At 42.8% G+C, this 26,734-nt stretch overlaps 1 long non-coding RNA gene across 2 annotated transcripts; it reads right to left on the bottom strand.

Annotated features, from left to right (window-relative positions):
- Positions 1–1,159: 1,159 nt before the first annotated feature.
- On the bottom strand, positions 1,160–16,741 carry LOC142056459 (uncharacterized). 2 transcript variants are annotated; one of them, XR_012660354.1, is made up of 4 exons: positions 16,351–16,741; positions 15,759–15,896; positions 3,086–3,188; positions 1,160–2,443 (listed from the first exon to the last, which is right to left on the bottom strand). It is a non-coding gene; the product is annotated as an uncharacterized LOC142056459 (long non-coding RNA). The 2 variants fall into 2 exon arrangements; XR_012660355.1 differs by lacking the exon at positions 3,086–3,188.
- Positions 16,742–26,734: the final 9,993 nt, after the last annotated feature.

Raw genomic sequence — 26,734 nt, forward strand, 5'->3', positions numbered from 1 at the left:
TCCAATCATTAAAGAAAACAGCAATTTCCTGTTTTCCTATAGAAAAGGGGACAATCATCTCCTAGTGCTCTGGTCAACATCTTTTTCTCTTTCACAACCACATTTCCTAATTTCCTTTCAGATCTCAGCTACCGTAGAACCAACCACAAGACACTTACATCTTTGATTACATCAAAAGCATGTCTCCTTTAACAATGCAGATCTTCCCTCATATTTCACTGCGTTATCATCACTAGTAGAAAAGTCACAGTTTCAGATTTACCCTGCTGAGGTCAACGTTTCTGCTGACACATACCCAGACCAAACCCGGACTGTTCCCAACTAAGTCACAGTGATGCTGACTCTTTAGGTTTCTGAAACTGCCCTGGGATTTAGCCTGCAATGGCACTGCCCAGCCATCTCAAATCTGAGTAGTGTTATCTCCATTTCACAGATTGAGAAAGGAGGGCAAAGAGAAATGCACTGATTTGCCCACACAGAAAAATGAATACGAGCAAAACCTAGAAATGTTTCTGCCTCTGTGCCTGCTACTAAGATTTCAATGAAAAGTAGCAAGATAAAAGTATATGTTTGTTCTCTGTAACTCCGATGCCTACTTATTAGAGAATAAGCCTGAAAAACCAACGATTTTTTCTTCTATTTCAAATTAAACAGATCAGATCTATGTTGCAAAACTTCCCTGATGTAATTCAGGGAAAGGTGGCAAAAGATACCATCCCATATAAACACAGTTTGGCAAGGGTCCCTGGTGTCAACACGATGACAAGAGCTGGTATGGTTTATTTCACCCAAAAGAATAAGGAGTCTTGCCATGCCCACACTGGTAAGTGCGTGCCCTGGGAAAACACTCCTTCCTCAGACTTGGCTGTGCTGCTCTACTCAGGATGGACTGCTGCAGCTGATATTTTTGTAACTCCATTTAGTGCTAAAGTCACTTCTTGTGTACTAGCTGAAAAAAAAAAAAGAAACCACCACCTATTCTCTGAATGTTCTCTTTTACTCATTTCCCAATATAAATTTTTTTTTCAAGAACACAAGAAGTGATAAAACAATATTCAGACTTGTTTTACTCTCTTGTTGCTCACAGCTCAAACTCCTGAATTTCTTTTCTTGCAGACATCCTTAGAAATGATGTAGGAATAAACCTCATAACACCAATGTAGTGTTAAAAGGCAGCCATTCTTTATTCACAGCGCCGGATGCACGGGGGATCGCTCCCCCTAACGTGCATACCTTACACACCTTTCCCATGGGATTTATATAGACCAAAAATATACATATTAATTTTATCCATACATATTCAGTATTTTTCGCTTTGGTGACTGGCACAAACTTGCTCGCTTCACATGTAAATTATTGCGCGGACTCAGTTGTCCTTTCCCATTGTTTTCCTTTGAGTAGGTGGTGTTACTTGGGTAGGTGGTCCATGAGTCTGTGGTCACGATCTCCCCCCTGCCGGAATTACCTTTTACTTACTTGGTTCTTAATCTTGGCAGTCCTGGCCAGTTTTCTTAGTCCACTACACGGAACCACATTTTGTCATCCTCTTCTGACAGAAGCACATTGTCTATTGTTTCGTTCACATTAATGATTACCTAGAGAGTAAAATACAGATCAAGGAACACACTGATCTGTGTACTCCATGTCCCCAGACTTCATGTCCAGTTGGACAGGGCTGTACAAGGAGTATAGCAACATCCGTAGTTGGTTTATTCCATCACTCTGGTTACATAGGGACATCACAACCTGAATCACAGTCTTTACTCAGCATCAAAGCTAGTGGGTCTCGCATTCAAGTGCACGGCAAAGTCATGAACTTAACCCTTGGGCTTTCCCTGCTTACTAATACATCAACATTGAGACGTCTCATTTCTAAAACAATACTCGGACCTTTGTGCCCTCCGCAACCTTTCAGTATTACCTCAGTATAATTGGAGCCAGGGCACAAAACGTGCTCATTCGTCTCTGTATGGTGATCATAACAGAAGGAAGAAAAAAAAAAAAACTCTTCTAATTGTGAAGGAAAAGGTCTACAATATCCATACTCAGGCAAAAACTACTGGCAGGACAGGATTTTGCGCTCTGGAGATTTTTGCTTACTTTAAGCAGAACTATGTGTTGAAGCTGATGTTTTTATCCAATCTTTCTCCATCAAAAAAACCTCCAAAACAAGACAATATTTGAAGGAATTAAGCTAAGGCTGAATGTAGAGCGGCTAATGTCATCAATGCTGAGCAAATACGTGACTAAGCTTTGACTTGCATCAGACTGTCACACAAAGCTCTTCTGTTTCTTCTTCCCCTCGAAGCTCCCCAGTCACTTTCATGGCACTTACCCTTCCCAGGATTAGCCCAAATTAGGTCAGAGTTTATCTGAGGAGGGGAGTGACTCTCTTTTCTGCTTTCTGTTTGCACACTGCCAGGGATGAGATGATCAGGGGCTCCTTCAAGTTGTAAAAATAAGAACTAGTGTTAGGATCTGTCTGATACATTGGCATAAAGTCAGAAAAACTCTCTGGAGTTAACAGTAATTGAGTGATCAGATGCAAATTTTGGAGTTCAGACCTGCATTCCCCCTTGTGCCTACAAAACCCTGGGATAACAGGACTGAGCTCCAGGAAATATTCTCCCTTCAAACTGATGAACAGAAATATGTCCCCAGTGGTGACATTTATTTTTTGTCCTTAATTTTTGCTGTAAACTTGAAGGTCGGGGTATCACTTGTGTTGCCCTTTTTTTTTTTTTTAAAGTCAATTTAAGCTCATTTGGACACCCTGAGATATACTTGAAACCTGTTAAAATTTAGTCTTTTTCCAGGGTAAAGCCTCCATCCTACACTAATCCACTATGGAAAAACTTCTTGGTTGGAGTGAAGACCTTCTGGAGTTTCAGGAAGAGTAAATTACAGAAGGAGGCAGAGTTAAATAAGCAGCATCACTTTCCTTTAATGACCCACTGTCGTACAAGGTTGTAGTGGAGACCTTGTAAAGCTCAGGTGAAAACAGTAGTAAAAGGACTCCTACATGCAAGGTTTGGGTAAAAACATGGGCACCACTTGTGTGATAAGAGGTTCTCCAGACCCTTACGTGGCTTTCCATGGACAACTGTCCCACCACTGGAACAGGCTTGAGACGTTATTAGGGGACACACAGGACGAACAGCGGAGATTATCACAGGAACAAGAGAATCCTGGGGAAAAAAAAGTGTCAGATTTGAAATTGACCTGAAAAATATGGGGGAGGGTGGGCAGGAAAGACGGAAGGAAGCCAAAAGTGGCCCCACAGGATGTGAAGTAAAAGTAAGTAAATGTAAACTTAGTTTATAGACACAGTACTGCTTCCTGAGCTGGTTTTCTCACAAGCAGAATAAGAGTAATGTTCAGTTTGAACAGAAATATTATTTTTTTAAAAACACACAAACTGCCTAATGAAGAAAGACATCATCATGAACTGAAAATCCGCATCCTTCAGGAGATTCTAAAAATCCCCCCAGGTAACTACAAAGCAACTGTTGGCAGCTCCTCACATACTTGACATCCTCCGTTTACAAAGATCTGCAAAGCAAAGACACTGGTTAAATGTGAGTGTAGAGATTTCACCCAGTCAAGTGTAGAGATTTCACCCAGTCAAGCTTGCTGTCATAGGACAGCCAGCAATCTGCTTTTGAATGTGACAAAGTTATAGCCGGATGGAAAACATAGAGAAGAGGGGGCGGGAAAGAGCTATTATCTTCTGAATGTCACTAAAAAGGTCTTTTTGGTACAATCCACCAGGAGACATTAGTGCAAGCTACAACAATGCTATGGTTATAAAAAAGATAGCCCAGAGGAATTTTGGACGCGGACACATTTCAGCTTTACTGCTTTGCAGAAAATAAAACCACCCTGTTGAAAGCAAAACAGTCTCCCCACAGCCAGTCGTTGAAAAGGACAGACACTATATAGGAACTTACAAAATAAAGTAGTCATCAACACAAGCTAATGTAGATGCCTGTAATCCAGACCGCTGCAACTGTTCAACTATTACTGCTTTCTGAAAGCAACATGCATTGCCAATCAAAGCCCAAGGCCTTGCAAAGTAATTGGTGAGCAAAACAGACGGAAAAGCTAACTGAGATTCTGAGCGACGTAGTTAGAGGAGGAGATAAAATCTGCATCCAGAAAAAGTCATGCATGAAGTGATTTCAAATCCTTCTATACTGTTGTTTGTTTTAGTGACATGAGCTCCCCTCCTGTCAACACCCATCCAAAAAAAAAAAAAAAAAAAGATTGGGAATTTTCTGTTTTCACTGCAAACATGTAACATCTGCCCGGCACCATCAGGGTGTAGCCGCAGAAGCAACTCTTTTGGTCTAAGCTCGTACAGGGTATAGGCGTGTCCCCCAGTACTCAGCCCTGCAAGGCTGTGCTCACCACACTGTCTTCTCCCCATCTTTTAATGATGAACAAGGGAGCTGAATGCAAAGAATCCAAAAACAAATTGAGAAGACCCAAACAAATTAAAAATGTACTTGCCAATACATCACCATCTAACTAATCTGCTCTAATTTCAGGGTATGTGCAGGGTATGTCCGCTTTTGCGGACGGTATAGCTTATGGGGAGCAATCCTGACGCCTGCAGTCAGGTTACTTTTATGAATGAGGGTTTCTGGATCCTGCCCTTAAACAGAAAACTATTCAAGACACATGCAGACTAGACCAAAAAATTAAGTAGCTACAGCACAGTTTGCAGCTTCACTTCACAGGGCTTGCCATCACATGTCTTTTCTTCCCACAAGCACACATCATTATTATTGCTTCTAATGAAGGTGTGTAATAATCTACAGTTTAATAAACAAGAATATTGAAAAATTACTTAGGCCTCTACAAGGAAGACTCTTGCTATCCGCTGCCCACAGAAATTTATGTAAATATCAGTCACCTGTTATTTTGGGGTGGAACTTATCATCAGTTTGTTAAACTCCTATTAGGAGTCATATATATACACATACACACATATAGATCTGATATATATATTATATTTTATATATAAAAAAAATTCAGACTGATGTTTCTGTAATATCTATTAGCAGTCTACAGAAATCCCAGATTCACTAAGGCCAAGCGCTTTTTTTCCTATAGCACTCCTTCCCAAGGAAAAGTTATCTCAGAGGGTAAAGCCGAACTGGGGATTATTTTTATACAGCAAGATCTTGGCTGCATGATGGAAAAATTAAAGAAGCCTGCCGAGCAGATAAAATACTACACCTCCAAGTATGTTTGGATGACAGCCAAAGTTTTGGAATTGTTTTGCCATGAAATCTGCTTTTAGACAGGAAGAACGGGAAAGTTTTCAGTCTGGAAGAGGCTTCATGATGAAAAGCTTGGAAATCAAGCCCATTATTGGCACCCAATCAAGCCTGTCCCTCCCTGCTCCTTGCTCCCCTGTCCATGCCCAGCACAGGCATGCCCAAGCATACAAGTGCACCCCACACGCCGCACATGCTCTGTGCCTCTTATATACTTTTGAACATTGTTTTCAACTGGCTGCTCATTATTTAATTCAAAATCATATTGCTGATTTGCCATTTGAGTGAGCTATGCTTCATTCACAAAACACAGGTCACAGAGATGACTGTCCTTTAAAATAAGTTCTTTGCCAGTATTATATATTATATATATTATATCCAAACCTCCTGGCTCCTAAAGACAAAGTAAGTTCAGTGTTACAAAGAGGCTCTACCTGCTTTTTCCTCTGTCTGCCTGCACTGCAGCTTTCATCTGCAGTTGCATTTCATACATCACACACTCTTACCTGACACCTTGGTTTCTGTAGAGTCAGTACAGCACAGATATACATTTAAAATGCAGGTGACGTACAGAACTGTACTGCTTTTGTGGCCATAATACAGGGAGCTCTCCAGGGCCACTGTTGCTGGTGAATTATTGCAGTCATGCTCTCACTGAAGGCACCAAGAACAGAGTCCAGGGCCTAATCCTGGAAATCACAGGCAATTAAAAGGCAGAGCCTGCACACCCATGAAACACTCCCTGAAGCAGGGTATCTTTGCCAGCTTTGCTTCACCTGGGACACCCAAGGGGTGCCCTCTATCCCTGTCCAGGCCTGCATGTAGCTGGGCATCCACCTGTTGCACCCAGCGAGGACTGGATGCGGTGGAGAAGCAGCCCCAGCAGCTGCAAGAACACTTGCTCTACATTGATCCCATCTCTGTTTCCATACAAACTATTCAAAAGGTTTTCATAACACCAGCTTGGCGCCACCCTAGGTATTAGACTATATAGATATTGTTGTGGTTTCACAACAATAAATCTAATTTCACAACTCCTGCTCTTGAATCAAAATTGCCTTGCATCAGATGGTGGCAGCCTAAGGTTTGCTATGTCACATTTCTGGGAGAAGTTGTGACAAGTTAACACTCCAGTGGCAGGCTTTGGGCTAGCTCAGGTACTGTCCCCTCCTCTTTTCATATTGGCATCAGAGTGCATGGGCACCATGAACTCTGTGTCAGCTGCTCTAGTGCAGTGGATGGAAAGGCAGCTGCATGTCCTCAGCTGATCTGTGCTGTGCTATTACTGGCACTGCTTGAGCCGTGCTGAACCAGTGTGCATGCCTTCCCAATATCACCGTGGAAAGCTGTGAGCACTGACACAAGGCAGTGCCACAAGGGCTCCAACACTGCTATCTGATTTGAATCCAAATCTGATTAAGCCTGTCTTACACCCAGTCTTGCCCTCCCTCCTTTTCTCCCACCTGCAGAACCACCAATTTAAACTGGATCTTAACTCTGAATTTCAAGTAAGCAACTTTTCCCTCCCAGAAGTGTTGTAATAACCACTTGGTTCTAGAATATTAACTTCATTAAAATATTTATTGGTGTAATTTACGTGATTGAAATACAGCTTTTAGACAAAGAGGTGTAGAGAAAATAATTTCAAATTAACACATAGAGACCCTTTGCCTCCAAGTTATTTTTGTTCCAAGTTTGGGAGAGCATGAGAATTGTCATACACATGTATGGCAGGGAATGTGGCTGGGGTTTTAGTCACTGAAGGCTAAGCATGACTGAGAGACATTTAGGCATTGCTTTGAAGACTTTTGTCTGTGCTACATCTGTACTTAGCAACCTGTAGGCAATTTCATAATTACAGTTTTACCCAGCCTCCTCTAGGATCACTTGCAGGTACAACTGAAGGGTAACACAGCCCCTCACGGCTTTGAAAACTGAAGAGAGTTCATTACAACCCCATAGTTAATTCACAGCTACTGAGCATCAACTTGGCAAGCCATGGGAGGCAAAGTCTACCTAGCTTGGCTCACAGAACTTGTTTACAGCAGTCAGCTGCTTGGTCTCACCTTGCCCCTTCAGCCATCAGGAGGAAGAGAGTCTGCAAAAAGGACAAGACGGCTCTCATAGCCCTGAAAGAGGCTTACAGAGTTGAACAAGGAACAAGTTATGCCTCCATGACCTCAGTGCACCTTCCCCTGCTGCCCATGCAGGGTACTCACCTACAGCCAACCCTGATCTCATGGAGAACATCTTACAGGCTTTGAGGAGACTTTGTGATGGAACCCCTCCAGCACACTTCTCATTTGGCTATGTTTCATCTACAAGCCACTCTCTCTCATTACAGAATCATCAGAATCCATAGATTTTATGCATATACATCCTATATGATACTTCACCCAGGTCATCAAATCCATCACGTAAATTTTTCAAATACTTCTGCCATCAGCTCCAGGACAGTGAGTGAAAAGGTTGGGGTGGCCTCACTACTCTGTAGTCTAGCAGAGCTCAGCTAGCATGTGATACCTGGCTCTCCTGATCCACTCTGGATTAGGGTGGCACAGATTTATCAATGGATGGCATTGATCAACTAATGGTAGATAAAATGAGGCATGGGCCACTTCCAAAGCCTTGAACTTTAGCATCTTGGGCTGTTATTATAACAGTCTCAGAGTAGTAGGGGGAATTGTCTCTATTCTTGACCTACTGCTGTCATGAAACCTGCTTACATTGTCCTGAGATCTGCTTGTGTTGAAAGGGATTTTTCTGTTGCAAGATGAATCACAGTATCACACAATCACAGAATGGTAGGCTTTTGAAGGGACCTCTAATAAACAGAATACACAGAATTGTAAAGGTTGGAAAAGACATTTAAAATCAAGTCCAGCTGTAAACCTAACACTGCCAGTTCACTGTTAAACCATGTCCCCAAGCACCATATCCAAATGTCTTTTAAATACCTCCATGGGTGGTGACTCCACCACTTCCCTGGGCAGCCTGTTCCAATCCCTGACAACCCTTTCAGTGAAGTTATATTTCCTAATATCCAGTCTAAACCTCCCCTGATGCAGCTTGAGGCCATTTCCTCTTGTCCTATCTCTTTTTACTTGGGAGAAGAGACCAACACCCACCTCACTACAACCTCCTTTCAGGTAGCTGTAGAGAGCAATAAGGTCTCCCCTCAGCTTCCTCTTCTCCAGGCTAAACAACCCCAGTTCCTTCAACCTCTCCTCATAAGACTTGCTCTCCAGACCCTTCACCAGCTTCATTGCTCTTCTTTGTACATGCCCCAGCAGCTCAATGTCTTTCTTGTAGTGAGGGGCTGAAAACCGAACACAATACTTGAGGTGTGGCCTCACCAGTGCCGAGTACAGGGGGAAAAGATGGCCAGTCATTGACAACTTTTACGTTACACTGGGTGATATGTTTTTATATTATGTTGCATACCTGCTAGGAATATTTTTTATGAAGTTATTTTACTGCTTCATGTCTTCTTTTTGATCCTGAATATCCTCAGAAAACAAATATTCCATTTAAATGCCTTGCCTGACTTTTGAAACACACAGATTAAGCCATTACAAACATTCCCAAAGGCAATACCTCGAAGCGTGGTTTATTTTTCCTGAGCTCCACTAACTAAGGTTGTCTGAGTCATGGATTTTCTGCCTGCTTAAGTTTGTAGTCTAACTATTACTCCTAAGTACAGTACTGAAGCCCAGTGTTGCAAGTCCAAGGGTTTCTGTTTCCTTGCGTATAGCCAGAGATTTGACTTTGCTCTGGCAGCCCTGTTGTACCAATCGTACATGGTTGGTCCTGAGCACTCAGTATTTCTCAGCAGTCTAGGCAGAGCTGAATTGTGCTTGCTCTGAGGATGAAGCAGAATGGCACATCTTGCTCTCCCCTTTGGAGGGGTCAAAATTCAACTGTACAGTGGTGGCAGAAGGGCTCTGACAGACACTGTTGTCTCAGAGAGAGGCTCACAGTACTAAAGCTAAGTGAGTTCCCTGAACCCAGTAACAGGAGGCCATGGTCTAGCTCAGCTTTTTGCATGTTTACACATCCACAGTATTCAGCCTATTCTTGTTCCCTTCCTCATCACCTGCAAAATACATATATATGGTGCTGCTGACCTGGGAAGAAGAGTGAAGGGTAAAACAATGAACTTGCCTCCCCATCAATGCCCCTACCTCCCTGCTGGCATAAACTGAGATTTGGAGGGTCCATCTGCCTAATGTAAGTGTCCCCCAACTCCTTCTTCAGGACATAATTTTCCACCCACATCTGCCTACCCTTGGGCAACTGTCAACTTTGCTTGCATCTAATGACAGAATAGATAGCTCAGTTCCTTGTACTACCAAATAGTTTAACATACTATAAACAGGCAGAAATTCGGGTATGACTTTGAGCCCTAGTGTTATCTCAGGACTCCTGACCAAGACACTCAGAATCAGTTTTCCCCTTCTCTAAAATCAAGTAACAACCAAGTTCTCCTTTGCAGACCACTGTGCTGGTACTACCTAACAGTGCTGAGGTACTCTGATAAACTGGTATCAGAATCTACAGAAACACCATGTATTTGCTCCAGTCTTCAAAAGGGATCACCTTTCCCAATTTGTTGATTGGCTTCGTAGTTGTTTGGGTGTGACATTAATATTACGCTTACATGCATTTGTACTTATCACTCTCAAAGCATTTTGACACAGTATGGTGCAAACAGACATACCGCTGCATGAAAACTGAAAGTTTGTCTGCACAAAGAAATCAAATTCATCAGACCAAAACAGCTTTCAAATCGGCTTCTTTTGATAAATCTGTACAACTCTCCTGTGTGGATGTTACTGTGACTGTTTAAGAATAGTTCGGCTGGCATCACATCATGCACCAATAGCAGAGCGCTCACACAAAGGAGTTCAGCTTTTGCGCTGTTATGTATTAGCAGATACTATTTTATTAAATCAGATTTCATCTCAAGAGAGGTTGGGAAAGAGGGAGGCTAGGTTGTTATCATTCTCTGTATCTTTTTTCATTGTTAAGTCAGTTTTTGGAATGGTTATATGGGTATTCTTGCAAAATGAATTCTAATTCACTGCATAAGTCTATTTGTTTACTTTGGTTCCAAATAAAGCTGAGTGTGACGCGTCAGTGTATGTGTTCTCAACGGTAGGGCTTTCTTACATGTCACCACAGGTATATTTTATCTTACAGCTGGCATCTACACATTTATTTTATTCCCTGAACAGTCATAGGAGAATGGTTTCAGAGAGACAAAAGGAAAATATCTGTTCTGCTTAAGAGTGACAAGTGAGCAGGAAAAACTTAAGAGTGAGTAAAACTGCACTATGGACCATGAGCTCAAATTGGAAACCAGACATTGTTTTGCTTGCAGTTTAAGTCCAAAGTGATCACAAATTATACCAAAACCCAACCCACTTTGGCTGAAAGAGGATCACTGCATTTGAAAATGAGTCAAGAAAGGGATGCTTAATCACACACAAGGCTTCTGCCTTCAAGCCCTGCAGCTAGACTTAGAGAAATACACCCTGACCCGAAAATCCAGTATAGTATCTAATTTTTCTCACACTTCTCATCTTGGATCAAACCCAAGAAAGGGATAACAGACTTAGGGAGGTGGGTAGTCTCTGCTGTATTGCTGCAGCTTGCAATCCCCACTACCTCCATCATCCTCATGTGGCCCTGTACAATCTCTTCTCTGCTGTGCTATTACCTGGACTTCACCTAGCTCTTTCCCACCAGCCTTCTGATTCAAGACTTTTCTTCCTCTGTCTTCCTAATTTGTTGCAATCAACCACAGCAATTCCATTTTCTGCTTGAGGAACCACCCCATCCCTCAGCTGTATGTTTTATCATCATCATAACTTCATTCAATTCACAGCTTTTTTTTTTTCTTCCATTCAAAAGAAGGGTGTTGAATTAAGATGTCCTTTGGAAACAGTTCCTTCCCAATTCCTCATCTAACATATAGCTGCTCTTTGGCCACCAGCTCCCTAAGGTTTTTCCTGAGACACTCCTTCATCCTGTGAGATCTGGTTTGCAAGCAATGATTATATTTTGGCTTTTTCTTCTTGGCTTCACCTACTCTTATCCTTTAGCATGGTGCTATTTCTCACTATTCTGTATCCTCTTCTGCTTTTGATTCCTTTTCCCTTCCCTTTTATTTCAACTTCTGTCTAGCTAACCAGCCCTAGTAGTTCATCAACACCTGTCACCTGGGTTGATGCTACAATCTTTGAGAGGAATCTTGTTGCAAGGATGGTCTTTCTCATCACAACAGTATTGTCTTCTCTTCCAGAGACACCATCTCACCCAGTTTAGCCCTTGCCTCTAACATTATGCCTTTCCACCAGTCCTCTTTGCACAAGATCTTGCTGATTTAATCCAAGAAAACTTAACCATATTTATTTCCCTACAATTCTCCTTTCATCCTCCCATGTCACCAGATCTTCACAGGGGCTGATCTCACTTCCAGCCTAGGACAACAAATGCCACCAGTACTCAACATCAAAGCAAAACAAAAAATTCCCAACATTCCCCCCGCCCAGCAAATAAAACCAAAATCCATCTGTCAGAGCTTATTCCATAAGCAAGAGAGGAAAAAGAGCATTCAGATCCCTTAACAAAATTTCTCAGCATCCTTTCAGAGCAAGAATCAGTACTTGCCTCAAAATAATCCAGCAGCTACAAATGTAGTTCTTCTGCAGGGCCCTTCCTTAGGCAAGTAAAAAATCCTAAAAGGAGCCTCAAATCTCACCTGCTCCTTCTGTGCTGGGGCCCAGTATATTAGCTAGGTATCATGTCCCTGAGCTCACTCCCAGCACCTCCATGCTGCTTGGTTAAACAGGACCAGCTGTGCCCCTACATCCTTAAAAGCCTTTGCTCCCTGTTACACGGCTCTTTTCTCTAACTCCTTACTTGTACTGGTGACCTCATCCCATCTGAGGGACAGATGTAGCTCACACCAGCTCCCCTCCCCTTACCCTGCTTCTAAACCTGCTATTCTTCCCTCCCAATCTCCCAATGCAGACCTTTTAGGCTCTCCCAACTACTGACATCACACTTAGTCACTGCCTTTCTGAGGTGCTTCCGTATTTTCCTCCTTCCTTCCATCTTAATGCTTTCTTAATGCACTGCTACACTAAGAAAGCCTTCAGAAAGACCTTTAGTCTTTCCCTAGACCCTTTGGTCTGCTGGGACCACCATCAATGAAGCTGTACTACAGCTTCTCAGTTTCCTTCTACCCTGCCAAAACACCTTTAGCCTTTGACCCAGACTGAGCTCTTTGGGGTAGGAATGTTTGTTTGCTCAGAACCTATCAGCACCTGGTCCAAGAGCAACCTTCTAGGTGCTACAGTAATTAATTACAACAATTCAGCCACCTATGGCAGAACATTTCACTTTAGAGAGATATTTCCTTCCTATTTTGTTTTGAAGTATCTGTTTTACTCAGTTGTCTTACCGGTCCTCAGGCTAAGTGGAAAGGAAGGAGAAAACTGCATGGAAATCTTAAGATGGATAAGCAGAATGGCAGTATTCCTTGAAGGCAACAGCCTTCATGCTAAAAATAACTTCATCTGGACAATTACTGTTTTAAATCCTGGCTCAGTACACAGAGATTTCAAACCCGTGGTCTGTAGGTCATTGTGGCTTTTCCTGCAGCTCAGTAAGACTAGTCGTAAATTTGCATTAATTTCAACAGTTTCAGGCCTCCACCATTTACTCACCACTACATTTTCTTTTTTTCTTTTGACATTTTCAATACAGGAGTTCAGCTTGTCATTTCAAAGTACCTTTTCAAACAAAATTTAATTTTAAAATAGAGTGAGAGCAAAAAAGAGTGTTTTATTCAAGCCAGTGCAGAATTGTGGGATCTCTGTTTCAGCAAAAAAAACCCCTGAAGCCAAAATTACTTCAATTTCTCCAATTTTTTGCCATTCTTACCAACCCATAAAAATGTTATTAGCACAACTGCAGTCTGCAAGCAGCTGCCTTAGCTTAAGTAGCACATCACCTTCTCTTGGTTTCCAGTGCAACAAAAAAATGGACAGATTTTAATGTTATTTTTGCACCAACACTACTGATGGCATTGTTACAGGAACCCCACTGCAGATTCCTGAGTGCCACCTGGTGGCCCTCTACCTCTTCATGCCCTACACCTGTCCAAGCACACCTTGGTGGCACGGTGCTCCGCCAAAACACAGGCTTGGGCTAAGTGCCCAAGAGCCACACCTACACGAAGCTGTGCAGGCAGACCGCCTGGGAAACGTCCCTGCAAACCCTATGGCCACATCCCCATGGCCTATGTGTGCAGAGGCCAAGATATTCCAGGTGCCTTTCCCACGACTGTCCATCAGCCCCTATTCAGTTTCTGTGAGCAGGGGAGATCAGGTCCATGAAGCTTTGTGTGGATGCAAGACGTGCTTTAAACACACCAACCAGTAAAAGACAACTAAGGTGCATCCTGACCTCGCAGATCACATTAAATCTGCAAAACTGGGCTGAGCCGGGTTTCTTTCCTGGGGTCACCAGCACCATGGGCAAGAGGGACAGGGCATGGCTTCCCACACTTGAGGCAGCCTTTGTGACCTTTGTGCCTTCTGAGGCTCCAGTAGACACAGTTTCCTGGGGCCTGGACTCGTCCTTTACGCACTCCCAGCGCCATGCCTGCGGCTCACCTCTGCCTGACTTGCAACACCGCTTTTTCCACAGCATTTCATCAGACTGCTGTAGCAATTTGGGCCCATACATACTCTCTTTCAGGCTGTCTTTGCCAGCCCTGTTGTGACACTGCATCTTGGAGCAACATGTACCCATCCGTAAACTGCAAAACTATTTAAAGTGGTCGTCTCTGCAGTTTCTTAAGCAGCAAAAACTGCAGAATAATGTGTTGGGAAGATAGTATTCTGCAGGTAACAAGTGTTATGTATTTTCTGGGAATCTACCTCAACCTTTTCTTCAGCGTGCAAGGTAGATAGAGCGGAGAGAACTGTAGCTGTTATGGGAAAAGTTATGTAGGTAAAAGGTTAAAATAATGTCATTGGCTTGGGCTTCCCGCAAGTTATCTGAGATCAGTTAACCATTCACAAATGCTGAGGTGCCCTCAGGGGACAAAATAGGATTGCTCTGCTCCCATTGGTACAGATAATTAGAGGTTATTCAAGAGAGAATTGCTGAGGCAACAGATAACCTAATAAAGAAGGGAGAAGGTTACAAAAGCCAACTCTGATTTTCACAATAATGGTATAACCTGCACAGGATTCTACAAAAAAAACCCCAAACAAAAACCTCGGGTCTCCCAGGACTATGGCAAGCACAGTTTTCAATGAAAAACACATAGAAACATCCATGTTCTTGCACATTAGTATTCACATCTGCAAATTTCAACATGCTAACTCACCCATGCTTCTCACTGTTGGCCCAGGGCCCACATAAATATAATATTTTATAGGTGGGTCCATATATCTAAAGGCTAACCAGATCAGACATGGTTTACACAATCCAGTCAAAGACTGGAAGAGCCCCTGCACAGCTGTCTGGCAGTGACAGTGGCTCTTTGGTCCATCTGAAATCCTTCTAACAGCTTTTATCCCAAGCCACCAAAGTGTTCTCAACGTGTTGCTGAGGAAAACCATGCACGTCGTGCCGGTTTACACAATTTTAACTCAATTATCCTTTTAAAACACAGAATACATATCTACTGCTTGTAAAGCTTATTTGTATTATATTATTTGTAAAAAAAACCCCTGTAAATGATGCTACAATTCCATATAAAACAGAGATCCACATGTCTGCAGGACAGTATGCAGGCAGAGGTGCCCCAAAGCTGTTTTAGCACCATATCATAATGGCATTCTTAAACAATGTTTTTCTTAAACACGTTTAAGGTTTAAAAATACCCATTTGTTCTTAAAATCCCGTATTACACTTAGAGACTTTTTAGTTAAAATTTCAGGTTAAAATGCTTCTATTTTATCTGAAAATGCAAAGTTCAGACTGACTCAATCTTGATAATATGTATTCTGCTAAAACTCCCAATTTCAATGACAGTTTCTTGAGTAACAGCAGAAGGCTAAGTACCTAGTTTAAAAGTGACTTTCAAAGCTAGTAAACAAGCCAATCTAAAGATCACCACACCTTTCTTACCAGGAGAGTCCCTAGGTGCAAGGCAAAGATCAAAAGAAACACCTGGCAGAAAATTAAGAAATGCCAATATTTCTAGGCATCCCACCTCAAGTAATTCCCAAGACATCAGATTTACACTACAGTTTGGGTTAATAGTATTCTTTCTTTCCCTACCTGCAAAAGGGAAAGGAACTACCTAAAGCACAAGAGAAACAGAATAAGGAGGCACGATTGGAGGTGGATTGATATTATTTGTCAGCGCTGAAATGTCAAAATAATCCAGGTTTGCTCCTTGAGATCCTCCTGAATAAAATACGCTGCCCTGCTGAAAACACCTACCAGTTCCATCAACGTCTTCCAGGGGTTGACAGCTCACCGTGTTACCAACCAGAATACATCGATCCAGCCACACCTTCTCCACAGCTCGATTCATCTTGAGCCATCACACCTGCTTTCTTTTCTCTGGTCCTCACTGAACTGCAGAGCGAGAGGGCAAAAGTAAGTCACTCTTGTAGGGAAACGGGTCTTCGTTAGGCTGCTGCAAAACCAGTCCTAGTGCTGTGCAGGTACAGCTCAGACACCAAAAGATGCAGGTCTCTGCCAGAGTCCTGGCTTTCAGCATTTAGTGAACTCAGGAAAATAAACCAGTAGAATTGTCTTGGAGAAGACTTAAGCTATGTCTTGCCTACAAGCCTTGAGTCCCATCAAAAAGGAAGGCAATCAGAAATCGGTCTTGATTTCTGGTAACAGGCAACTAAAAAGCATTTTGTAGGATATTTCAGTTAAGCAAGGCAGATGAAGCCAACTGTGAAACATTATACAAAAGAATTAAGAGTAAGGTGCCTCATGAAATTTAGACCTGTAGCAGTATGGTTTTGAGCACAAAAAGAAAGGGGAAAGGGAATCTGACTAGTGTGAGGTAAAGAGCTACCTTTGAGAAGCTTGGTGGACCTCTAACAGGAGACATAATTCAGATCTGGGATAAAAAGACATTTAGCAAGATGCTGCAGGAAGATCCAGAATTAGCCTGGGACAAAGCAATGAAAATTTTCCAGCCAAAGACAGGCGCCTCCATTACACTGACACAGAGCAACGTCACAGCATATGGCAGCGCTCTGATACCGCGAGCACAGATGAGAATCTAAAGTAGCAGATGAAAGCAGATGTGAATCAGAGAGACATGAAGGAGACCAGTGCCAAAGTTCACAAGAAATCAGAGAATACTCTGGAAAGATGGCCAATGCCAAGGTTTTTTTTCTATACTTCACATGTCAGCATTGTGGTGCTCTTAGCATGCCAAGCCACCACCAAAAGGGCCTCCCTCTCCCCCTGCTCCCTTGAAAAATGTTGACTTTTTAAAGCCCCAGATAGAAGATTTGTGATTTAGACTACAAACTTATGTAACACGCAGAATGAAAGACTGGTGAAGGGCAAAGTCCAGAGCTGAGCTGATATGTCAATCCAAGTCAAATACATGCTGTTTGGTCTCTCATGGACTGTGAACAACAGTTGTTGGATGAACTACGCTGGACCAAGCCCTGAAGCAAGCCATCAGATCTCCTAGCACAGGATGGTCTGGCCAGCATTTTTTTGGGCATTATCACAGATCTCAGAATTAAACCAGGTTTCAACTGAAGGTACCAGGAGGCTGACTCCTAGCATGACATATTAGAAGAGATGAATGGCAACTGTTAGATCTTGAAAAGCCTCAGTGAAATGCCTCAAGTGGAAAGCAACAAGTGTCTCAACTCTGGATCCTGTTTTGAAGGTTGTAAGTTACTCCAATCATTGAGCAGGGAGCCCTAGTGATTAACTGAAGGGTAAGGACTATGCTTCTCCAGTGGGACACCTGGGGTGAGGCTCAAAGCTCCTTCTCAAATGCAGGCCACAAATACCAAAAAGATCAGGCAGAGAAAACATTATTTTCTACCAAAAAGACACTAAAAATTAGGTCAAATAGTGGAAAAACTCAAATCCACTGTTTATTCTAGACCTAGTATTGCTGCAACGAGCCAGTATCTGATGGAAGAGCTTTCCTCATTCTGTGGGAGATACCCTGGATTGTTTACCAATCTTCACAGCATGTTTAGAGGTCAGATTGTATCACCTTTCTTTTCCAAGAACCACAGGAAAACAAAAAACCTCAGTAATAGCTTATTTAGCTGTTCAGCTATTTCCTTATCGAGTTAAGCACTTCACTGAGAAACCTTTCAAACTGATTTAAGAGTACCAATTCCACTAGAAAAGGAACAGTCTTAAATGCAGTCTTACCTAGCAAAATACTTAAACAAGTACCTGAGCTTAGCTGGCCTTAAATTTCTAAAAACCTTAAACTTCATGACTGTACATCTCATGGATACTTAATACTGGCAATTTGCCTTCAGCAAGCTTATTACAAAATACACTGCTTTGTGTCTGGAGACTAAAATTTACACTGCTAAATAAAGGCCCCAAACTCCCAAAATAGTACTGGAAAATTAAGTTCTCTGAAAAAGAGGGAGAACTGTCTGACCTGAAAAATCCCGTATGATTTCTGCTATCATAGCCACTGCTGTTAATGCTCAGTGATCAGTGTGAAATTTAATAAGAAATTTATTTCATTACTTCGCATAAATGAAGAATTGCTTATTAAGCAATTTACTTCTCCGTTTTAGCAGGGTTGGGCAATTCCCTACAGTACTCCCTTGAGCTTTCCATCCAGGGTGTTTAACAACGTCTCTGTTAATGCAGCTTCTTTGAAAGATTACGCCTTAGTATGATAATCAAGAAAATTGGTCTGGTTTTCTTCCTAAATCTTTTTTTAACGTCTTCCCCCTTCTCCCGTTACCTGTTTTGCCTGATGCCTCACTTTATCTCCCTCTCCAACTGCCTGATAACACAACAGTGGCAAATAAAAAAGTGCTTCGAATGACAGAGAAGGTATGTACCATGGTTTGGTAAACAAGACAGCTTCCAGTGAAGAATGTCTGTATAAAAGTCATGAACAAAAGCTGCTTCTTTTTCTTTTCTGGACTCCCATAGCTTCACAAAGACCAAAAAAAGAGTTGAATATTTGCAATAACAGTTCCAAAAGACCATGAGCTGGTCTTTTCCGTTGCTGTCCTCTCAGCGGTACCACCCAGGTATGTCCCAAATGTCCCATATAGCATGGTACCAAGACGCCTGACCTGGCTAACAGGCTCTGCCGCTTCCCAGACAGGAGCTGGTACCTCCGTATGGCACTGCAGAGCATACATCCCAGCTAGTGCTGGCTGTGGGCTCCCTGCACCGTGCCCTGCTGCATGGTACACACTCCAGGGCTTTTGGATCCCTTACGGACCTTCCTCCTGGTACCTCTCTGGCAATTGCTTGTGCTTGAACATCAGTATTAGAAGATATTTTTGCAGCTCAAGCAGTCTTTTATGTACTCAGTTGCTGTGAACAAAGAAGAAATCTCTCTCTGTTACCAAACAGATCCCCAAGACCTATTTTAGAGCTTTTGTAATACTGAGGTTAAAGACCAGAGCAGATCAACAGCTGCCCAGAAATATTTGCTCAGATTTATGCCTAATGTAAATTCACTAAGTTCAGAAGCAATACAGCAGTGGTGAATTTAACCTGTTGTTTCCACACATATCTGCAAAACGACAGCATTCTTCAGACATTAGCCGCCTTAAAAAATAAAATTGCATTTTTCCTGGAAATAAATATTTATCCAATGCAAAAATCAGTATCACCATTAACAGAGTAAGTTTGTACTGACACTTCAGTGTTCTAACTCTGTGTTTAGAAAATCAAGAAGATGAACATGCAAGTGTGAAAAAAAACATTAGATAGGCTGAACATGCTGCCAAGTGAAAACAGAGGCTTTCAGTGCCATCAGAGACATAATTTAATGCCCTCTGGTGCTAATGGAATGACTCCAATAGATTCACATGGACTATTCTGGAATTAAAAGGAACAGTGATTATGGAACAAAATTAGTTTTGTTCTGAAACAGAACACACAGGACTGAGAGTGATGTGTAGCTGTGGCCCCTTTCCTCCTCCTGCTCATTGCCTTGCACCATGCAATGCATGTACCCCTGTGTCAGCACCTGCAGTATCAGCTGCCAAGCCTGAGTACTCCTCTGTAGACAGGATAGGGGCATCCGGGCAACATCCCTGCATGGAGAAAGTCTGAAATAATAATATAATAATAACCCCCACACACATTTACACTGTAAAAGTTAATGCCATGACTAGGGTGATTCCTAAGACCATGTCTGCAACAGACTGGGAATGGTTTGAGAAGCACCCAAAGAGAGGTAAGCGGCAGCAATGCCAGCTCACACAGAAAGAGTAATAAAGACCATAAATAAAGGACCAGAAATCCTGCCATAAAAAAGACGATGTCAAGGTCACCCCCACCAATAAAAACCAGCACATAATGTGTACTGAATCTGGAAAGGTAACAAGTATACATCTTTTTAAGCGGCTGATGTGGCTGATCACACTAAAGGACATCTCTCAACCACGATCAAAATACACCTAAGGGCTCCAGTGCCAACATCAGTAGCCAAATGATTTGGTCAGCTTATTTAGTCTATATATCCAGTGTAATGAAAAGCTGGAACTTGTGTTTATCATATAAAAAGGGAAATATCCACAGGCCAAGGTTAGGTGAGGATCCAAGTAACGGCACTTACAACGCAAGGACTTAAAAACTGGTTGAAAATCACTGCTTAATAAAAATAGCACAGTTGTAATTGAGAATTAAATAACCCTGTTCCAAGTGCCATGTGGTGCAGTTGTGTCCATCCAGCCTCTCATGTACATCCTGGACTCACTTCTCCTGTCCCCCACTCCTGTCAGAATGGTCAAGAGGACAGCACGGATTTTTCCCTTGATGGTAATACAAAATTAATATCCAAGGTATTTAATCCTCCTTCATAGCTGCTTAGTGTTCATCAATCGGTTAGTTCATCAACATATTTCTTGACAGTCTCCTTCCCACCCTGCAGAGCCATGTCATCTGGCTAACATGACATTTTAAATAAAGATACTTTTATTACACATGGAGGTACCAAAAGGAAAAAAAAAAAAGCCCTGCACTCTCCTAATTTCACTTACACTTACACTCAGCCAGTTTGAAATGTTATGAGAAAAATCAGCGGATGCACACTGCAGAAATATCTCGAAAAGTAAAAACGTTGCAACGTTACTTCACGTGCCCCTTGTGATTTTATGTCAAACTCTGTTTATTTTGCAGTTGACTTTATACTGATGCAGGGGATTAAGAAGAGAATTGAACCCACAAGCAGTGCTCCTGTTTTACACAGCAAAGGCACTGAAATGCATCTCTCGCAGCACTGTCTGTGCTGCTTGCCAGCGCTCTTCGCTGCACGTTCGCTCTTGAGTACCATCATAGCAGACAGCCACATGTTTTCCCGTTATTATTTCAAACCAAAGTCTTCTCAGATAGACACAGGTTAACATCCTTTAAGTAAAAACAACCTGCAAAGGTGCATGCTGAATTAATAACTTGTTTCTACAGTATGGTCTTTGGACAGCCTGCATCCCTAATCGTCAAGTGAATACGTGTTTGCTATAAGGTTTTGGTCACAGTCCAACACAAACAGGGGAAGTTGTGACTTCCACCTCCACAAAAACACTAGCGAGAGGAAATTGCAATATGCAGAAAACTGCTTGGGTACATTCCAGCCATGGGTAAGAGGATGGAGAAGTGGAGGGAGGGATTCCAGAGTACAAAAGAGAGGACAGAGAGGGAATGAAAAATGACAGAAAGATGCTGGGAAAAATAGTCTCCTTGGGAAACCTGATGATCTTCCCTTCCCAGTCTACCTCTCACCCTTTTACATTTGCCAGTGGGTATCCTATGTACCTGCGAATGGTGCTAAACATAATTTACTCCAACTGTATAAAATGGTTGTCAAAATTTCCCTGGATGCCTTGTTAATAAAATGCAATATTTCCTCTCAGATTGAGACTCTGTCTAAGAGAAGCTAGCGAGCAGCTAGCACCTACCAAGCAGGATGGCAAATTTACTATTTACATACAAGCAGCTGTTACACAGACCTGTGCGTAGCAGGTGCGAGAGAAAAACTTCCACTGTTTAAACAGCAGTTACTCTCCCAGCTCTAATTTTTTTCTCCCTCATCACCCTGCTCCCTTGTTATTCAATTAGCTGAGCAGTGGGGTGAGCTGCTGGCGGCTCCCATTGGCCTCCCCGCTGGAGTGGGAGCTTGTGCAACCCAGCCCAGCCCTGTAAGTCAGACCTGCTGCGACAGGACTCCTTCCTCCCCCGGTTTCTTCCCATAGGATTGCCAGCTGTCAAACTAGGCAGAAGAGATAACTTGGGACGAATCAGGTGCGAGGATTAAATTCAACTAGTTTTGACCACTTGTTAATTATGGTAAGACTCCCCCTTCCCAGGCGGTGCGCATTGGCAACCTGGGGCAGGGCAGAGAGAAGACAGCCTGAAGAAACATGGGGCTCTGCAGACCACGGTCTCCAAAGGGAGGAAGAGGCCAGTTGTAACACTGGAGAAAACTGCTAAGATGCTGTTCCCTGAGATGAGCTCTCTCCTTCCACTGTGTAGTTTCGGGTGGCAGCGCATGCTCTGTTGAAGTGCAGTACGCTGGTCCTGTACATTTGACCTGTACACCTGCAAGTGCCTCCGCAGAAACGACAGCATGGGATGTGCTCAGGCAGCAGCAGTCTACTGCTTCATTGAGCTGCCATTTATTAGGTTTCCAAGGGTTTGCGACAATTTTCCTTGGACTTTCTGGTTGCTATCAGAGCTGTTAGGCATGCTGCAGACTGACTGATGCGTCTGGAGCAGCTATTTGTCCAAGGTGACCAGGATTTTCACATTTTCACTCCTAAAGATACCTAAGAAATTCCCCTCTATCTAGTATCAAAAGGCATTGCTGCAGGCTGATTTTAGTGGAAATCATTTTTTTTTCCAGATTCCTGGCTTTTGCGGAATCAGTATGACTCTGCAAAGAGTGGGAAGAACTCTTATCAGGTTCCTTCTGCACACATCTGTGCAGCAGCAGGGGAAGGAGGCTGTCAGGAGGCCAGAGGGGAAAAACAGCCTGCCTCAGGTTTAGCCAGGTTATTGGGATCCTTAAGTTACCCTAAAGTTACTGCTTTAGCCCATTACCTGGAAAAATCTGCTCTGTTGGCATGGCACTTGGCAAGATCCCTGTTCACCTTTTTGAATGGCCCAACTGTCCGGTTAGGGGACTTGAGACCTTCCTACCTCTGCAGTTATCAGCAGATAACTGGGGTTATCTTCAAAGATATCTAGGACATGCTAAAAATCATAGAAATCAAGAAGATGCAGTTTTCTAAAGTACTGTATTACAGCAGACGAACATCATCTTCCCATGGAGATGAGGGTACAGCATTGCTTCTCATAGCCAGTAATTTTGCTGACATCTTAGGGAAATTACTGGAAAATTGGCATCCCCAGTACCATGCTATTTTTAGGACCATTCAAGATCATTTCAAGACAAGTGATGTTGAATTTGGAACAATCCTCAAAAAACAGAGTAGCTGTCAGCATGGCTTATACAGAAGCGATTCAGGATCTGAAACAGGCTCTCCCCTAGCTCACCATTTTTTCCACCCATATTTTTCTCTCTTCCCCTTCCCTCAGCTGAATGGTGAATCACTATCCTCTGACAATCTCATGTTAATGAAAAATCATTTGCTTTCTATTTGCTTCAAAACATTTCCTTACAAGTCATATAAGTCTGGGCTTTGCAAATTATCCTCACGTCTTTGTAAGGTTTGATTTTTTAAAGTTGCCTCAAAGACTTTTTTTTTTACAACAGGCAATTTTTACTCTATATGAAGCAGTCTGGTCAGTAAATAAAGGGACCATTTTATTACCCAGACATATCTCCGAAAATATCAGTAGATTACACAAGAGACTCTTTGCTGCTGATTATTTCCTCCTACATCATATGGCAGATGCCAAGAACTTTTGTAACCTTTGCCCTACATAATTCTGAAGGAAAAGTGATGAAATACAAAGATGTTGTACCTAAAGATGACAGTTAAGCAGTGTTCATTGGCCTAGAAGCAAGAGCACAAAAGGCATGACGGAGCAAATAAGCTGCCCTGTTTGTACGTGTGACAGTCTCATGCTCCTGAATCAAAACCTGGAGTGGTCTGTGTAACTCTGGAGAGAATTTAAGCGTGTTTGTTTCACTAAGATGTGTTGCTGAAAACAAGTCAAAGCTGTTAACCACTCAATTAGTCTTCCAGGGTAAAAGTAAAGGTGACTCTCTTTCCTTGTGTGCTTATTACATAGGCCAATTAGATCAACACACGTGTTGCTTTGAGGATCTCATCATTGCAGCCGTTCTACCTGCAGAACCGCTCAGCTGTCCCTAACCCGTGGCTGTCGATGTTCACTGATGAGCAACACAGCTAGGCACTAGACTTAATGGGACAGTTTTTCTTAGTTGACTGTACTGCATTTAGCCTGGGTAATAGAGGGAAAATATCCATAAGCCAGCCTGCTTTAAATTAGGTCCAACCCAGACTGATGCGCAAAAAATGGGATAAGCCCTCAAGACTGCCCTCTAATGCCAACGGCAGAACTCTGCTCGGTCAGCACTTGGATTAGGTAAAACTTGGTGAGAGTTTAGTCAAGGAACCCAGCATTTTGACTGAGTAACTTGAGCAAAAAAAGGACGCATCTACTACTTAACTAGTGTTTGAACCAAATAGTCTCTTTCTCAACGATTTATATGTTATAACGTTTCCCAATAGTAGTTGTTCTTGTTGTTGTTTGTTTGTTTGTTTGTTTTTGAAAGGAGGGTGACTTGCTTGTTATTAAAAGGCATTGAAATGCAGCAATATTTTTATTTAAGGAACGAATCTATCAATAAGCTTATTTAAAGCAAGATATATCAATTTGTAAAGAATTGGGAAAGAACTAACTTAGGTGATAATATAAAAGCCTAACATAGCATGCTTGGACTGCATTAACTGTGTTTTTAGAGATGTATCAGCCGGTGCCCACAATAGGACCAGTCCATACTGTCACCTGGTGTAAATCCCGAGATGTCGTGAATCAGGCACTGTTTCATAATACAGAATTTCACGCATCTGATCACACACAAAGTTAATTTTTAGCAGCTCGATCAGAAAAAAAGGCGTTAGAAACCCTACCTCACGGTGACGATCACTAGAGGGCAGTAGCCAACCCCTAATCTCCCCAGAGTTTCCCACAAAGCTCTGAAGCCTCTAGCGAGGAAAGGGCGGAGCAGCCTCCCCAGTGAAGGTGCGCAGGTATTGGAAGGTGGAAAAGAAACCTCCCTGTCTGCTACGAGTGTCAACGACCTTCGACATTAAGCTGTTTTTAAGAAGGTCCTGGTGACAAGTAACATAGGCAATGCTGTTTCTTCATCTAATGGTGCCCACCTATAGCACCAGAGACAGGCTGTGCAAGAATCAGGGTGTTTCCTCCTTGCAGATGCCAGGGGCAAACAGTGGGACTAATTCTCCACTCCCTCGTGTCATGTCAGCCACATGTGCCGTGGGCACGGTTATGCCGTTTCAATCTGCATTTTATATCAACCTTCATATATGTATATAATAGTGCAGAAATTAGTACTTTTTATATCAAGGCCAGATATCTAATTGCTTCAGCAAAACAATGCCAGATTGGTCGAACGGAGTATGTGATTCCAGTGCTCGGCACTGACAAACTCTTCCAAGCTCTCCTTTCTGGCACTGGCGCTTTCGTGCTTCGTTTTCCCTAGCCCATCCCAAAACACAAGTTATTACAAAAAAACAGCAACTAACGCCCAAAGCTTCACAACAGGCTGGGTGCCCAGCCACACTCCTCTCTGTGCCATCAGGAGGGTGCGGTATGAATGCGGAGGAAGAACAGACCCTGAGGCCATGCCTGCGGTGGCTGCACACTCTTATGGCATGCAGAGCAGCCTTCCATCAAATGGTCCATGGAGTTGTCAAAGTCACTTTCTAGCTCAAATGGAGTCTGATACATAGCATTAGTAGCAAGGCTTGCTAAAGCCATATGCTGCAAACTGTGAACTTTCACCTAGATACGCCGCCCGCATACTGAACTTTTACTTAGCTACATGAAGGAAGGCCCCAGTGCAAACCAGACAGATAAGGTAGCCACAGCTGTCAAGAGAAGCTGCATCCATTATGCTAAGAAAAGGAATGTCCCACCTGGAGACAGAGGATCCAATAAGGAACGAGAAGACCCCAGACCCAAATATTGCTGTTGGACCAGGCTGTCGTGTGAGGGGAGGGGAACTTAGATTGTTTGGTTCCCTCGCTGAAGGCACCCAGCTTGAGCGGTTTTTTACTTCTGTACCACCCAGTAATTTGGCTGGCGTACATCATACTGGAGACCGCTTTGGGGAAACCTAGGACTGAGCCTGAGGGGAGAGAAAGCACCCGAGAGTGAGGGGGTGTGTGGGCAAGGAGTTGAAAAGCAGCACCTCTCGGCTCAGTGGAGCTGCCGCTGCGAAGGGGCTCCAGTCCTCGCAGTTAAAGTCTCAGGTGGTGTGTGTGCCACTCCCTGAATGGTGTGTGAATGCTCAGGCTGTGGCTTCTCCCTTAACACATGGGGACAGACGTAGCATTAAAGACAGAGGGAACATGGGTACTTCTTCCCAGCCTGGTCTAGTTAGTTTAAAAAATGAGCCAGATTGAATGAAAAGCGGTGGCACCATATCTAGCACAAGCACCCTTTCTAGTGTTCCTAAAAACATACTGTTTTCATTTAGCAGTTCTAATGGTATTTGGCAGTTTACCCTTCTGCTTCAGAATCTACAGATTTCATAAAAATTACTTTTCTATTCTAACAGTTATGAGGAATGCTTGAAACCCCGAGCCACAAAGGCTGGAGAGGGAAAAGACAACAATAGAAAACCATGGAAATAACACACCATCTGATGGCTTATTATTATTGCTGACGGTTTTAAGCTCCTGACTCATCTTACCAGTTTAGGGGCTTGGCTCATGACTTATGAATGCTGGGGTTTCAGTATACTCTTAACTTTACCCATAAAGGTGGACTTATTGGAGAATTATTTGGTCACTATCTGATACCCCTATGTCAGATCTACCCAGTTTTGGTAGAATAATGGCCCTACGAGGCTGGACCAGAGGTCTGTTATCCTCTCCCTGACATTAGATAGTGGTGCACTAGGGAAGATTCAAAGAACAAGCCAAGCAGTGAATGATGCTTACCCAAAATACTTTGACAGCTTTTAAAGGAGGTCTTTGTATTTAATAGTCATGTTTTGCCTGTGTAGCAAAAGAGGTCTCACCTTGCTA

This window comes from Phalacrocorax aristotelis, chromosome 4 (assembly GCF_949628215.1).
Source record: "Phalacrocorax aristotelis chromosome 4, bGulAri2.1, whole genome shotgun sequence".
NCBI classification, from domain to species: Eukaryota; Metazoa; Chordata; class Aves; order Suliformes; family Phalacrocoracidae; genus Phalacrocorax; species Phalacrocorax aristotelis.